Source organism: Myxocyprinus asiaticus, chromosome 25, assembly GCF_019703515.2.
Source record: "Myxocyprinus asiaticus isolate MX2 ecotype Aquarium Trade chromosome 25, UBuf_Myxa_2, whole genome shotgun sequence".
Classification (NCBI taxonomy): domain Eukaryota; kingdom Metazoa; phylum Chordata; class Actinopteri; order Cypriniformes; family Catostomidae; genus Myxocyprinus; species Myxocyprinus asiaticus.
The window spans coordinates 5,957,192-5,972,454 of record NC_059368.1 but is presented as its reverse complement, the minus strand read 5'-3'; the positions used below and the strand labels follow the sequence as shown (position 1 = coordinate 5,972,454).

The following is a 15,263-nucleotide window of genomic DNA, read 5'->3' as shown; positions in this document are numbered from 1 at the left end:
AACATTCACTTGCATTGTATGGACCTGCAGAGCTGATATGTTTTTCTAAAAATCGTTGTGTTCTGCTGAAGAAAGAAAGCCATACACATACGGGATGGCATAAGGTTGAGTAAATTATGTGAGAATTTTAATTTTTGGGTGAACTATCCCTATAATCCATGTCTTCTGAAGTGATACGATCGGTATAGTTGAGAAACAGACCAAAAGTTAAGTGCCTTTATGTCCTATTTAGAGAATTACATTTTTGGACTTATATTTGACTAAAAATCAAGCCAATCTTATACTAGACATACAGATGTCACAGTTGTTTTGATGATAGAAATGTTCTCTTTGTTACAAGAAAGCTTTACTTTCTTTATAGTAGCTCTCTTTTAAGACAGCAGAACATCTTCCCGTAACTATAAGTTTCTGTTCAAGCAATGTTTACTCCATATAAAGGTAACCTAGATGTTTTCCCTCATAGAACAGACTACATTATTCATAACCACGACAAGGGACGGTGAGTTTCGAGAGCTTTAGTTAACAGTAGGCTAAATGGGTTCTTATTAAACCATATGTAAATGTCCACGATGACCCCAGAGAGGCGGTATTTAGTGGCTAGTTTCCCAGCCATGGCGCAACGGTCCACCGAGGCCAAGTGCATCTAGGAAAATCATCAATCATGTGCACCGGTTCACACCTGAACTCTCTCTAATGCCCTAGATAGAGTTGCTATCCTTGAAGGCTGATTCAATTATTTACCCATCAAATAAATTATTACATAATGCCGCAGCACAAAACATCCCAAAGAAACGCATACTTGCCAGAGATGTCTGACAATCTGTTTCAATCTGCAGAGAGCAAAGAAAAAAGTTGAAGAGTTGAAGAATGAAGGAGATGCCGTGCTATCAGGAGGGTGTTGAAGATTTGCAAGAGGGATTTTAGTGCGGCCTGCTTAACCTACAGCCTGCTGGGTATCACTGCTGCTGGAAGGGGCTCCATGTTCAGTTGGAGATTACAGGCTTTGATAAGCACTACATTCACTGGCCATTAAGCCAACGTACAACTGCATTAACCAACCCTGGTTGCAGGTTTCAATGTCAAAACATTAGCTCACACTGCTGGTGTGACTCTGGGACAAAACAAGACAATAACTACGTTTCCATCCAAGGATTTTTTGTGAAAAAAGTTTTAGCACATCAAAATTAAGCTGATGGAAATGCAAATTAGCACAAAAATTTCACAAGTGTCGACATAATATTTTCTGTTTAACTCAAGCACATAAACTCTATCTCGATATTTCAAATGTTTCGAAAAACTGGTTTGGAAACTTTAACCGCGAAATCATTAACGCAAAAATATAGTGTCACATGACAGAATTTACCCCAATCGTTAGCTTGTTAATCATAATGATGGTATACATCCTTGAAAGCCAATTTATTGTACGTGATCATGGATTTATCTTAACGGCGTACCTGCACTGATCCGATGCTGCAAACATGACACTTCCAGGAGTGACAACACAAATATCTCGTATCATGCACATGGACAAGTGCATGGAGAGCAATTTAATGGCCACTGTTTGTGATTAATTTAATCGCGGTAGCCATCCGTTTATTTATTAAAGTTGCTTTTCCACACCATTCAAAATAATAGATGACAGTCATGAAATTAGCCCATAATACAAAAAAAAATGCACAAAGATGTTTTAAATTAAAAATAAATACACAATACTTGGAGAAAAGCTTCAGTGTGCTTTATTGGAACACTAACATATAGCTCAATTCTATAAAATTATTGTTTAGCTTACTTTTGAAAAAAATGCTGGCAAAATTCCCTGTATGAAATTAAATAAATTAGCCTACCAAATGAATAAAGCATTAAATAAAATAATTACCAAATGAAAAAATAATACTGTTAGGCCTATATACTTGCCTTTTCTTTACACAAACTTAAATTAACTTTACCTTGTTCTGTAGATGAAAAAAGTCAGCTGAATGACATTTTCACTTTTTTCAAGACTACAAACTATCAGAACTATTTGTCCAATGCTGAGTTCACTTTCAGAAAACTAGCTTTTGAACATTTTAAAACTTATAAATATTTTAAATCTAACCCTCTTTACCTCGGATCGCATTTGCTGAGCTTCTTCAGAAAATGTGAATTGCATTTTGACGCGAAAATAAATTTTAGATGACAATCAAGTTCAGTTGGTCATTAAAAGTTGCTGGACAAATATGCGGGACATAATGCAGTTGTGATGGCAATGCTTTAGATTAGATGATTGTTCAAAATAGCCTATTGAATATCAGGAATGTATCATACAGTTGTGCTCAAAATTTTGCATACCCTTGGAGAATTGGTAATATATGTACCATTTTTAATGAAAACATGAGTGAGCAGGCAAAACACATTTCTTTTATTTCTTATGGCATTCATATTCAACTGTAGGTTATAACAGAATGGCACAATCATAAAACAAAACATGGCAACAAAGAAAAAAAATGAAATGACCCCTGTTCAAAAGTCTGCATACCCTTAGTTCTTAATACTGTGTATTGCCCCCTTTAGCATCAATGACAGTGTGCAGTCTTTTGTAATAGTTGTCTATGAGGCCCCAAATTCTTGCAGCTGGTATAGCTGCCCATTCGTCTTGGCAAAATGCCTCCAGGTCATGCAAAGTTTTTGGTCTTCTTGCATGAACCACATGTTTGATATCTCCCCCGAGTGGCTCGATGATATTAAGGTCAGGAGACTGTGATGGCCACTCCAGAACCTTCACCTTTTTCTGCAGTAACCACCGGAGGGTCAACCTGGCCTTGTGCTTAAGGATATTGTCGTGCTGGAAAGTCCAAGAGCGTCCCATGTGCTGCTTTCGTGCAGAAGAACGCAAATTGTCTGCCAGTATTTTCTGATAACATGCTGCATTCATCTTGCCATCAATTTTCCCAAGATTCCCTGTGCCTTTAGAGCTCACACCCCCCCAAAACATCAGTGAGCCACCACCACACTTCACAGTGGGGATGGTATTCTTTTCACTATAGGCCTTGTTGACCCCTCTCCAAACATAGCGCTTATGGTTGTGACCATAAAGCTCTATTTTGGCCTCGTCACTCCAAATTACAGTGTGCCAGAAGCTGTGAGGCGTGTCAAGGTGTTGTCGGGCATATTATAACTGGCTTTTTTGTGGCATTGGCGCAGTAAAGGCTTATTTCAGGCAACTCGACCATGCAGCTCATTTTTGTTCAAGTATCGTTGTATTGTGCTCCTTGAAACAACCACACCGTCTTTTTCCAGAGCATCCTGTATTTCTCCTGAGGTTACCTGTGGGTTTTTCTTTGTATCCCGAACAATTCTTCTGGCAGTTGTGGCTGAAATCTTTCTTGGTCTACCTGACCTTGGCTTGGTATCAAGAGATCCCCGAATTTTCCACTTCTTAATAAGTGACTGAACAGTACTGACTGGCATTTTCAAGGCTTTGGATATCTTTTTATATCCATTTCCATCTTTATAAAGTTTCATTACCTTGTTACGCAAGGTAATTTCCCCGTGGCTCAGTATCTATCCTGCTCAGTGCATTCACGTGAGAGCTAACAAACTCATTGACAATTTATACACAGACACTAATTGCAATTTAAAAAGCCACAGGTGTGGGAAATTAACCTTTAATTGCCATTTAAACCTGTGTGTCACCTTGTGTGTCTGTAACAAGGCCAAACACTCAAGGGGATGTAAACTTTTGATCAGGACCATTTGGGTGATTTCTCATCATTATGATTTAAAAAGGAGCCAAACAACTATGTGATAATAAATGGCTTCATATGATCACTATCCTTAAATAAAAGACAGTTTTTTTTGCATGATCAGTCATATTTTCTAAATCAATGCCAAAATTTCAACATTTCTGCCAGGGTATGCAAACTTTTGAGCACAACTGTATATTTAAACCCTGACATTACACCGCATCAAGTTTTCTTTAATAGCTGTGCACACAGCATATACACGTCGATGGATGGTCCTTATATTAAGACCAAACGTTTCCCCACTACTTGGTGCAGGTTGCCAGCTTGAACAGGGCGATGACGATTTGCTTTCGGGTCAGAACCGGTGACAACCTCCGATAGGCGCAACATCGGGACCAATATTACAGTCCTATCAGAAGGGCAACTGCTCCATTTTGATTGCAATTCCTCGTCTTCTATTGCATTTATTTGTGAAATTAAAAATGACAGTAAGCTGGCTAATTTCAATGAATTGTCTCAATACTCTCCCCATTGTACCAAAACTTTGGTGGAAAAACAATTAGGGACATCTGGGAGACGAAAGGTACACAATTAGCGATAAACACGCATTTCTGTATGGAAACGGCTAAAGGGCAGATTTCTTTTGCGATAAACCAAAACTTATGCGACAAAGTGTTTTTTTAGGCATGACATCACCACACACAACATTTTTAAACGTCATTTGAATGGAAACAGGTAAAAGACAGCAAATTTCGCAAAAGTTTTTATGCTTTTTCACTTTGTCGATAACAAAATAGCGTGAAAAGTGGATGGAAACTAGGCTAATGTGGCACTCATTGAATCATGTTACTATACTGACATTTTTGCAAAATGATTTTTACGTGGCACAATGTATACTGTATATTGTGGCAGTTTCCTGGTGAAATGAACACTAAAGGCTCTAAAACAACAATGACATATTCCCATTCACACAAATCACAAGTAAAATACCAGATTATCAGTTAATAAACACTTTTTGCCCTGTTCCTCAAACAATGCTATCTTACGACATCTTAATTTTTTGATAGCCCAGTACTTGTAAGGCGATACATTTTAACATTTGCATTACATAACCAACTACATTTACAACCGTCTTCAGATGCGATGAAATTGCACGGCAGCTCAACTGATAGTACTGACTTTCTACTGTCTAATGGGTTTGCTGTAGTGTAACAGTCAATGCATTAACTCATGTATTTGACTAATAGTTTTGTCATTTGGTTAGATCTAGCAGGAATTGTGCAAATTCAAGACAAAACATTTACCAAGCTGAGCAATTTAGCAAATCACAAGCAACACCTCAAGCACAAGCAATTGATGAAGATTTTGTCTTGGCATGCAGCACAAGCCATCTGACATTAGGGCTGACAAATAAAAATTGGAATTTTGAATATTAATCGAATTTAAGAAAAAAAAAAAAATGCACATTCGAATGCTAAAACTGTGTATTTGAATTTTGGATTTGTGTCGATCGCATTCTTGCGCTAAAAAAAGGCTAGACACAGTGCAACAAATACAGTTTAACAGAAAGCAGGTGTCTCAATATGCTTTTTAAAGTTCTTTTTAATTAGACAAAGCATCTAAAAAAAACAACGCTCCGGCACGAGACGCTGAATAAACAAAAACAAAGGGAAACAAAGACGTTTGTCTAGCGCACGTTTACATAGAAAAACAAATGGATGGCTGCAAAAGCATTCGGTGTGAACAGCCCCTTACAATGGGTTGAGGTACTTGGCTGTTGCATCTTGCTCTCTTAATAAGCGTTTCTCAGATTAAGCAATTCGTTTTTTAAACGCTTTGTCAGGAAAGATGTTCAACTTGGAAATGTGTGTCTTGAGATCCTCACGTTCGGTTCCAGTCTGTTGTGTTCCATCTGTTTGAACAGCCCCTGTCCTGGGCTCATAGTCTGAGCCCCTTCACCACAGAGTTCAGCCGAATACCACTGCTATCTGTGAATATTGCTACTCTACATACAACTGTACTGAATAAAAAACAATGTGGTATTTTGCTGTTATTATGAAGTTTGAGTCGGGGGTAGTATACTGTGGCATCAGTAAGTGTAACACCATGTGAACTGTCTACTGAAGCATTGGGCAGGCACTGTTTCAACTGAACAGAAACAAATATGGTGACTAACATACTGCCTAACATCGCCACTGAAAATCCTACAGGACTGGAAGGACATGAAGGCAAATAACTAGTAACAGAATGTTAATTTTTTAGGTGAACTATCCCTTTAACAAATCAGGATGTTTTCATGAGTGAAGGAAATGTTATTAACGTACTTCTCAACATCATATTTCATGTTCAAATGTCAAAGTTAAGACCTCTAGATGTATTTATTCATACTGTGAAATGTGCATCACGCTGATACAGCTCACAGAACACAGACGACACAATTCTAACTGATGTTTTTATTTTAATAAACATTAACCTATATTTTTCCATGCAGTTCGCCTCAGTTCATTAGTCCTAATGCATTACAGAAGACATCCATGATAAAGGATAGAAAAGCAAGGAAGTAATTATGCAATATAGCACCATGGCATCAGCCCTCAACTCTCATGAAATCAAGCTTTTATGCTGAATCCAGCATTATAACAGAGAATTCCCCTGTACCTGTCATACTGTTCAGTTTCCCCCATCTCAAAACATCATATCTAGAAGTGATCTGTGATTTCATAAAGCAAATTATAGTCAGTAGTATTTTCTGCATGTTTCTTAAAGAAATTCTCTTATTTTTCCGGTCTTAAAGGGACAGTTCGTCCAAAAATTCTCTCAACATTTACTCACCCTCATGCCATCCCAGATGTGTGACTTTCTTCTGCAGAACATAAATTAAGATTTTTTTAAAGAAGAATATTTGAGCTCTGTAGGTCCATACAATGCAAGTAAATGGGTACCAAGATCTTGATGCTCCAAAAAGCACATAAAGGCAGCATAAAAGTACTCCATACGACTCCAGTGCCATATTTTCAGAAGCGATATGACAGGTGTGGGTGAGAAACATCAATATTTAAGTCCTGTTTTGCTTGAAATTCTTCTCCCTGCCCAGCAGGGGGCGGTAAGCATGTAAATGTGAATCACCAAAAAAACAAAAAGAAGAATGTGAAAGTGATCTGTTTCTCACCCACTTCTGAAGATATTGATTTAACCACTGGAGTCTTATGGATTACTTTTATGTTGACTTGTGTGATTTTTGGAGCTTCAATTCACTTTTTGGAGCTTCAACTTTGGCACTCATTCACTTGCATTGTATGGACAAAAAGAGCAGAGAAATTCTTCTAAAAATCTTTATTTGAGTTCAGCGGGTGAAAGAAAGTCAGACACATCTGATATGGCATAAGCGTAAGTAGATGAGAGAATTTTCATTTTTGGGTGAACTATTTCTTTAAAGGTATAGCCTAGTTCCCCCAAAAATGTAAATCTGTCATAATTTACCCACCCTTATGTCGTTCCGAATCTAAACATGTTAGTTTTTCTATCTTCTGCGGAACACAAAAGCTGATATTTTGCAGAATATCCAGGCTGCTCTTTTCTATATAATCGCCCAAGCGACAGAACCAAAAACATTTGAAATTTTTACTTTCAGTCTGGTCCTCACACAAAGCAATATGGGCTCAGAAGACTTGGAATATACTCACAAGTACATGGACTACTATTACAATGCTTTTTTATTACTTTAGGAGCTTGGCAGTCCCAGTCCACATTCACTTTCATCATATAGAAAAGAGCAGCTAGGAAATTCTTCGAAAGTTCACCTTTTCTGTTCTATGACATTAAAGTCATATTGATTTGAAATGACACGAGGGTGAGTAAAAGATTTTTATTATTGGATGAACTATTCCTGTAGGAAAGCTGCAGAAATCTATCCCTGCTCCATTACTCCACTGAACGCCTCACAAAAATTCTTATTCTTTGTTCTTCCTTCTGTATTTGCTTTCAAAACATATTGATTTTGACCTGAGAAGGATGAACCAACATTTTCAGTTCCATAACACACCTACAACACTACACAAATAAAGAGCAGAATAAACCAAGCACAGTCCAACCATAGAGATTGCCTAACTGGCCTAAAATTCTGTTATCATTTAGTCACCCTCATGTTGTTTCAAAACCATGTCACTTTAATTCTTCCGTGAAACACAAAGGGAGATGTTAGGCAGAATTTTCGCAACCATTCACTTTCATTGTACATAAAAAAAGATGCAATGAAGTGAATGGTGACTGAGACTAACATCTCCCTTTGTGTTCCACAGAAGAAAGAATGTCATACAGGTTTGAAACAACATGAGAATGAGTACATAATAACAGAGTTGTCATTTTCAGGTGCACTGTCCCCTTCAATCTAGAGTCAGACATGTTTCTCCAATCATATTCTAGTGGAAGTGTCAGAACGTTTGACGAGATGATGTGTGCTTTGAGCACACGCTCTCGTTTGCCAAGACCCGCAGCCCCGTTGCTGAACATCCAAACTGTAAGCCTTTAATCTGGGGCATGATCCAAGTTGCTACCTGATACATTTGCCAATGTTATCAATGTCGGTGTCTGCGAACATGACAGCACTGCTGCTCCACTGAGACCAACGGCTACTGCAACTGCAGCTGCACTTTTGCATGTGCAAGAGAGTGCATGCATGACACAACACAGATTATCCTGATGGCACGGGGTGAAATCAGAGTCGTGCACGATGTGGGTAGTGACGTTTTAAGTCTGTTTATAGTGCCAGACAGCTTATCTCGGAAATCACACTGAAACCGCCGCAATTTACTCACTTTAGGCAAAAATTACATTTGCATTTGTCTTGTACAGCGGGGTCCAAAGTCTGAGACCACTAATGAAAATGCTGCTTTTTTGAATATTTCCAAATTAATACAACATTTTGCATTGCAAATTATATTAGCAGCATAACAACTGGAGTAAATTGTTGAAATTAACATTAATTAACATATTTTTAATGTTTGAGGTGACTCCCTTCTGTTTTAATGACAACATGCACTCAAGCTGGCATGAACTCCACAAGTTTGTGCCAAACCTGATCATGTTATCCAGCATGATTTGAGAATCTTGTGTGCTTCAATGGAAGCAAGGAAATCTGACCCTTTTGTATAAGAGTTAACATAGTTAATGTCACAGATTTGCTCATTTGATTAGTGGCCTAGGAATAGTGTAGAATCTTGGTAACACATTTACAGTAAGCTTGTATTTGTTAACATTAGTTAACCATATTTTATATATATTTTTTTATATATATATAAATCTAAGGCTGTCTTTACTGTGACTAGATGCTCACAAAGACTGCAAGAGTGCAAACTGAATGAAATCCCAGATGCAGTTCATTATGCTACTCCAATCCAAATCAATAATAACCAGGGGGAAAAAAAATATACCACGGGACTTTTAATTATAAACTAGCCCGAAGTACACATGGGATTACTATTTTGAAATGTCTGCACTCACAGTTGTAAACTCGCTGACGACCGATTCACTGAGAAAGTGATTCGAATTCAAACTGCTAACCTGAGCTCCTGAGTTCAAAAGAGCACTTGTCGGGTGATTCATTATAAAAACCCAGTTCAAAAGAGTCATTTGTTCATGAACTGGACATCATGGCTCGTGCTGTGTTTGTTCATATCCTCAACAGAACGGGCAAAAAGTGGCTCGAGACACACAGGTGGTGCACGCTCTAAAGATGTATTCAATAACTCACAAGATTATATCTGACGAAACCGCATATGAAAGCACGCATTCTGACTGTCACCAATGGAGACTAGATTTTAAATTATTGTTGCAATCATTTATTTTTGGTTATATTTCTGACCATTTTAGTCACAGTCTGGAGCCCTGACTTACAGTTTTAGTCAGAAGTTTACATAGACCTTAGTCAAATACAATTATACTCAGTTTTTCAAAATTCCTGACATTAGGGCCATTTACACAACAACGTTTTCAACTAAAAACGGAAACCTTTTTATGAGTTTTGGCTGTTCGTTTACACGACAGCGGCGTTTTGGGGCCTTAATACGCAAACTTTTGAAAACGGGTTTCAAAGTGCACGTTTTTGAAAATGATGTCATTATCGTCTCCGTGTAAACATACAAAATTTGAATTGTGAATTTGTGAAAAAGATGACATCATGCACACGCGTATTACGTGTTATATAAAGAATGATGGATTCAATTTGAGATGTATACTTATCAGTATGAATACTGGTGTCTGTGCAAATAATAATAATCAACAATTTATTCATTTGGAGTGTTTTGTATGGAGTGTGAACATTGTACATTAGGCAGAACCTGCAATTTGAAAATCTTGAAATGAATGTATGGATTCAGATGGGAAAAATGTATTTGTATTTTAAATGTTATTTATTTACTTAATTTTATTTGATGTACCTTTACCCTGCAAATCATTCACCCACCGCTTATGTACATAGCCTATAGACAGAGATGTGATGCCATGTACAGTATTCAGTGATATGCTTAGTATATGAAAACATGAGGCAGTGAAAATGCATGTTAGATCCAGTGTACACAAGACCTCTCTCTTTGTCAGAAGATATCCATATATCAGAGTTCTGTCTGATATCCAAAACCAGTCAACATCAAAAGCTTGTTATGTTAACTTACTCTCCTACCAGCCCAAGAGTCAGCAGTGAGAATACAGAACAAGGCAAGAGACGAAGTGATGGTAAAAATGAGCAGAGTTTATTGAATAATCTTGAGAGTTCAGTCTATAGGCATGCGCACGAGTACTTCAAAACAACGTGCGAGACATTCAAAACTACAATGGCGGACTACAGGACTGTGTTTGTGCTGCTCAAGATTTTGAGTTTATTGACGCTTCTCCAGCAAAGTAATTGTAGTAATAAAGCAACCTCATTGTCCGTCCAGACAAAATTGCTCGATACTTTCGCCATCTTCATTGTTTGTATTCACCGCTCTGTGGAAGAATGCTTAAGTGCGCAGGGTTTCTTTACAAAGTGACATCGCCAACTACTGGCCTGGCATGCATAATACAGCGTTTTTAGTCGTTTTCGCGGATCTGTATGAATGGAGATCGTTTTCACAATGTTGTTGTCTGTATGTGAAACTTTTCAAAAACGCAAAGGAAAAACGTTTCCGTTTTTAGTACATCGTTGTCGTGTAAACGTATCCTTAATCATAGAAAACATTGTTCCTGTCTTAGGTCAGTTAGGATCACTATATTTTAAGAATGTGAAATGTCAGAATAATAGTAGAGAGAATGATTTATTTCAGCTTTTATTTCTTTCATCACATTCCCAGTGGGTCAGACGATTACATACACTTTGTTAGTATTTGGTAGCCTTGCCTTTAAATTGTTAAACTTGGGTTAAACATTTTGGGTAACCTTCCACAACCTTCTCACAATAAGTTGCTGGAATTTTGGCCCATTCCTCCAGACAGAACTGGTGTAACTGAGTCAGGTTTGTATGCCTCCTTGCTTGCACATGCTTTTTCAGTTCAGATTAAGGTCAGGGCTTTGTGATGGCCACTCCAATACCTTGACATTGATGTCCTTAAGCCATTTTGCCACAACTTTGGAGGTATGCTTGGGGTCATTGTTCATTTGGAAGATCCATTTGCGACCGAGCTTTAACTTCCTGGCTGATGTCTTGAGATGTTGCTTCAATATATCCACATAATTTTCCTTCCTCATGATGCCATCTATTTTGTGAAGTGCACCAGCTCCTCCTGCAGCAAAGCACCCCCACAACATGATGCTGCCACCCCCATGCTTCACGATTGGAATGGTGTTCTTCAGCTTGTAAGCCTCACCCTTTTTCCTCCAAACATAAACATTTTTGTTTCATCAGACCAGAGGACATTTCTCCACAAAGTAAGATCTTTGTCCCCCATGTCCACTTGCAAATTGTAATCTGGCTTTTTTTATGGCAGTTTTGGAGCAGTGACTTCTTCCTTGCTGAGCAGCCTTTCAGGTTATGTCGATATAAGACTAGTTTTACTGTGGATATAGATACTTGTCTACCTGTTTCCTCCAGCATCTTCACAAGGTCTTTTGCTGTTGTTCTGGGATTGATTTGCACTTTTTGCACCAAACTGCATTCATCTCTAGGAAACAGAATGCATCTCCTTCAAGTCAAGTCATTTTTATTTGTATAGCGCCTTTCACAACACACATCGTTTCAAAGCAGCTTTACAGAAGATCAGGCATTAACAGAAGATAAAACTGTAATATCTATAATGTCTTGTAGTCATCATTGTGTAGTTTGATAAAATACGATTGTGAATTGTGTTTAAAAATAAGTAATTAAATAATAATTGTATTTATAACCCCAGTGAGCAAGCCGAAGGCGACTGTGGCAAGGAACACAAAACTCCATAAGATGTTGGTTAATGGAGAAAAATAACCTTGGGAGAAACCAGGCTCACTGTGGGGGCCAGTTCCCCTCTGGCTAAACAGCATGAATATAATGCCAATATTACTTATGTATAGTGCAACTCATGATTTAAAATTATTAAACTAAGTAAGTGTTAAGGGTCAGTGTTTAAAACAAAGATTTTGTACGAATTGTAAGATCTTGTCTCCTTCCTGAGCGGTATGATGGTTGCATGGTCCCATGGTGTTTATACTTGCATACTATTGTTTGTACAGATGAACATGGTACCGTCAGGCATTTGGAAATTGCTCCAAAGGATGAACCAGACTTGTGGAGGCATGATGTCAAGCAAAGAGGCACTGAGTTTCAAGGTAGGCCTTAAAATACATTCACTGGTACACCTCCAATTCAGTACACCGCCTATCAGAAGCTAATTGTCTATCATTTTCTGGAATTTCCCAAGCTGCTTAAAAGCACAGTTAACTTAGTGTATGTAGACTTCTGACCCACTGGAATTGTGATATAGTCAATTAAAAGTGAAACAATCTGTCTATAAACAATTGCTGGAAAAATTACTTGTGTCATGCACAAAGTAGATGTCCTAAACGACTTGCCAAAACTATAGTTTGCTAATATTAAATCTGTGGAGTGGTTAAAAAAATGAGTTTTAATGACTTCAACCTAAGTGTATGTAAACTTCTGACTTCAACTGTATTAATGTTGGTTAATGTTACTTTCAACATATACTAATACTTTTTTAGCATTAAGAGTTGTACAGTATGTTAATGTATTAAGAACTAACATGAACTAATAAAAGTATATTTTTATAAATTACCATCAAACAAAGATTAATAAATGCTGTAATAAACATGTTGTTCATTGTTAGTTCATGATACCCAATGAATTAACAAATGTTAATAAACCTTATTGTAAAGCTAGGAAATTTAACGTGTTATTTTTTTGCGATTAATAGTTGAATGTTTAACGCGTAAAAAAATACCATTAACGCGATTACTGCAGTATTCTTTTTTTTTTTTTTTTTTGGCAGCCAGAGAAAATAATTGTTTTGAGATTTTAAAATTCAGCAAATTAAACTTGAGCATTTGATTTGTTTTATATCTTTATGTATAGTGTCTAATAATGCATTGACAATGTACACTTAAGTTTCTCTTGCCAGTAAAGCTTGATATAACTTCAATCTGCCCATTTGATCCTATAATTAAAAAATCCACTAGAAGATTTTGCCCAACTTCTAATTACAAAATGTCCACTGATTTTATGGCATGTATACATACTTGTATCAAAGATTAATATCTGTAAAAATGTGTCTAATTAACTCAGTATTGTAAGATGGCTAGGGTAAATTCTGATCACAGTTGTTTACATACTGCAAAATAATAAGACAAAAGTAACTACTGTTCGCTTCTGCATGCATCATACCCTACAGGTTCAAAACAGTCGATTGCACAAGCTACCTACTGTAACAGCCTCCTTTATGATATTGTACCAATCAATAGGACATGGGAGGAAAAAACTCTCAATCAATTCCTCTCCTGGAGAGCGACCTTCCTGCAGAGTTTAGTTATCATTTTAATCCACCCTAATATGTAACAAATGGTAATTTCCACAATTAAAAACAACTACACATAAAAATGCATTTATAAATGTGGTTAATTTGTTCTATAGCTTTAGAAACAAAAGGGACATGCTCTTGTATCATCTTTGTTTGATTCTACAGTACAGTGCATAAAACCCCCCAACAAACAAATGTCTATCTGTCAAAAAATACAGTGGCACAATGAACCCTGGACATGGCTGAAAATGTAAAAATGTAGGTAAAAAATAGTTCAGCATTAATAATGCTTATTAATGAAAGTTACTATACAATGTGGCATTCTTATTCTACAGGGGTCACAAGTTGACAACCCCTACTCTAATCAAACACAACTGATCCAGCTCCAAACCTAGTGAGCTGCCTACAGCATTTTAGGCATTGCATATTCAAATACTGATGCCAAAACATTCAGTCTAGGTAGGCAGATCACAAAGGGGGCCACGTGAACAGCTTAAGCACAAATATTTTAATTAAAACTTCTCAATCTATGCTTGTCAAAACCTGCAGAGTTTAGTTCCAACTCTAATCAAACACACATTAAAGGTGCAAAAATACACCTTATGTCACCAAACCAAGTAAACTGCATAACTAGACCAGCACCAGAAGCGCCTATGATCCCCCAAAATGCAATCTAGGTAAGAAAATATTACATGACACGCAGGTGTGTTAGAACAGGACTGGAGCTAAACTCCACACGCAGGTAGACGTCCAGGGTTTAGGTGTGAGCAGCCCTAAATATTGACGCTAAATGGCTTTACGCATCACAGGTACTTGGAGTATCCAGAACAAAACGGTCCAAGCGACCACCTCATGCAAAAAAAAAAAAAATCCTTTAGTGCCCCAGCACTAAATCCAGGGAGTTAATACCTCCAATCCAACAGAGAACACGAGAGGATGAGGACGCCACACGGACGCGCCTTTACGAAACGCATTAGCATAGGCAGGTGGCGCATGTGCCAATGTGCCATCAGTGCGCGCACATGACATTAACAGGCTCCATGCAAAAATACTGTACAGTTGCCATCCGCGTCATCATATCCAGCCTCACCTCCCGAACGAGTTGCCTAATGATGCCCGTGTTGCTCGGATGGAGACGCCGTTCCTCACGCGCTGGCAGCGCTTTCACTGCATGGCTGTATAAAGTGTGTTGTGGTCTCTCGCATATGCAGCAGGTGTGTTCTCCCTCTTTGTGCGCTTTAATGAGTTGGTCCGGGGAGTTGACAGATGCTGTACAGCTCAAACGTCGTCCACGCACTGAGCACAGAGACTCGAGTGAATGCTGCTTCAGTCTCTCCCAGCTGATACTTTACTCCAGATAAGCTCCTCCCCCTGTAAAGCGCTGTTAGCTGCGTGTGTTTTCGAGAGTTTTAGTGGCGCCTAATGGTGAAATGTGGAACTGCAGCAAATGAACTCGTCTGACTATGCTCAAGGTAGTAAATAAACAATACAGACATTATTATAATCAACAATACAAATCAAATAGATGTACTCTAATAAGTGAGATAAAGAAACAGAAAGACGTACA

The 15,263-nt window shown here is 37.9% G+C and overlaps 1 protein-coding gene across 2 annotated transcripts in view; it reads right to left on the bottom strand.

The window, feature by feature from the left end:
- The window catches only part of LOC127415642 (kelch-like protein 29), a 378,370-nt gene extending 363,376 nt beyond the window's left edge, over nt 1-14,994 (bottom strand). The window contains exon 1 of one of the 2 annotated variants that reach the window (XM_051654419.1): nt 14,787-14,994. The gene's annotated coding sequence lies outside the window, so the exon portion shown is untranslated. The other variant, XM_051654420.1, reaches the window with a different exon arrangement.
- Between the last annotated feature and the right edge of the window lie 269 nt (nt 14,995-15,263).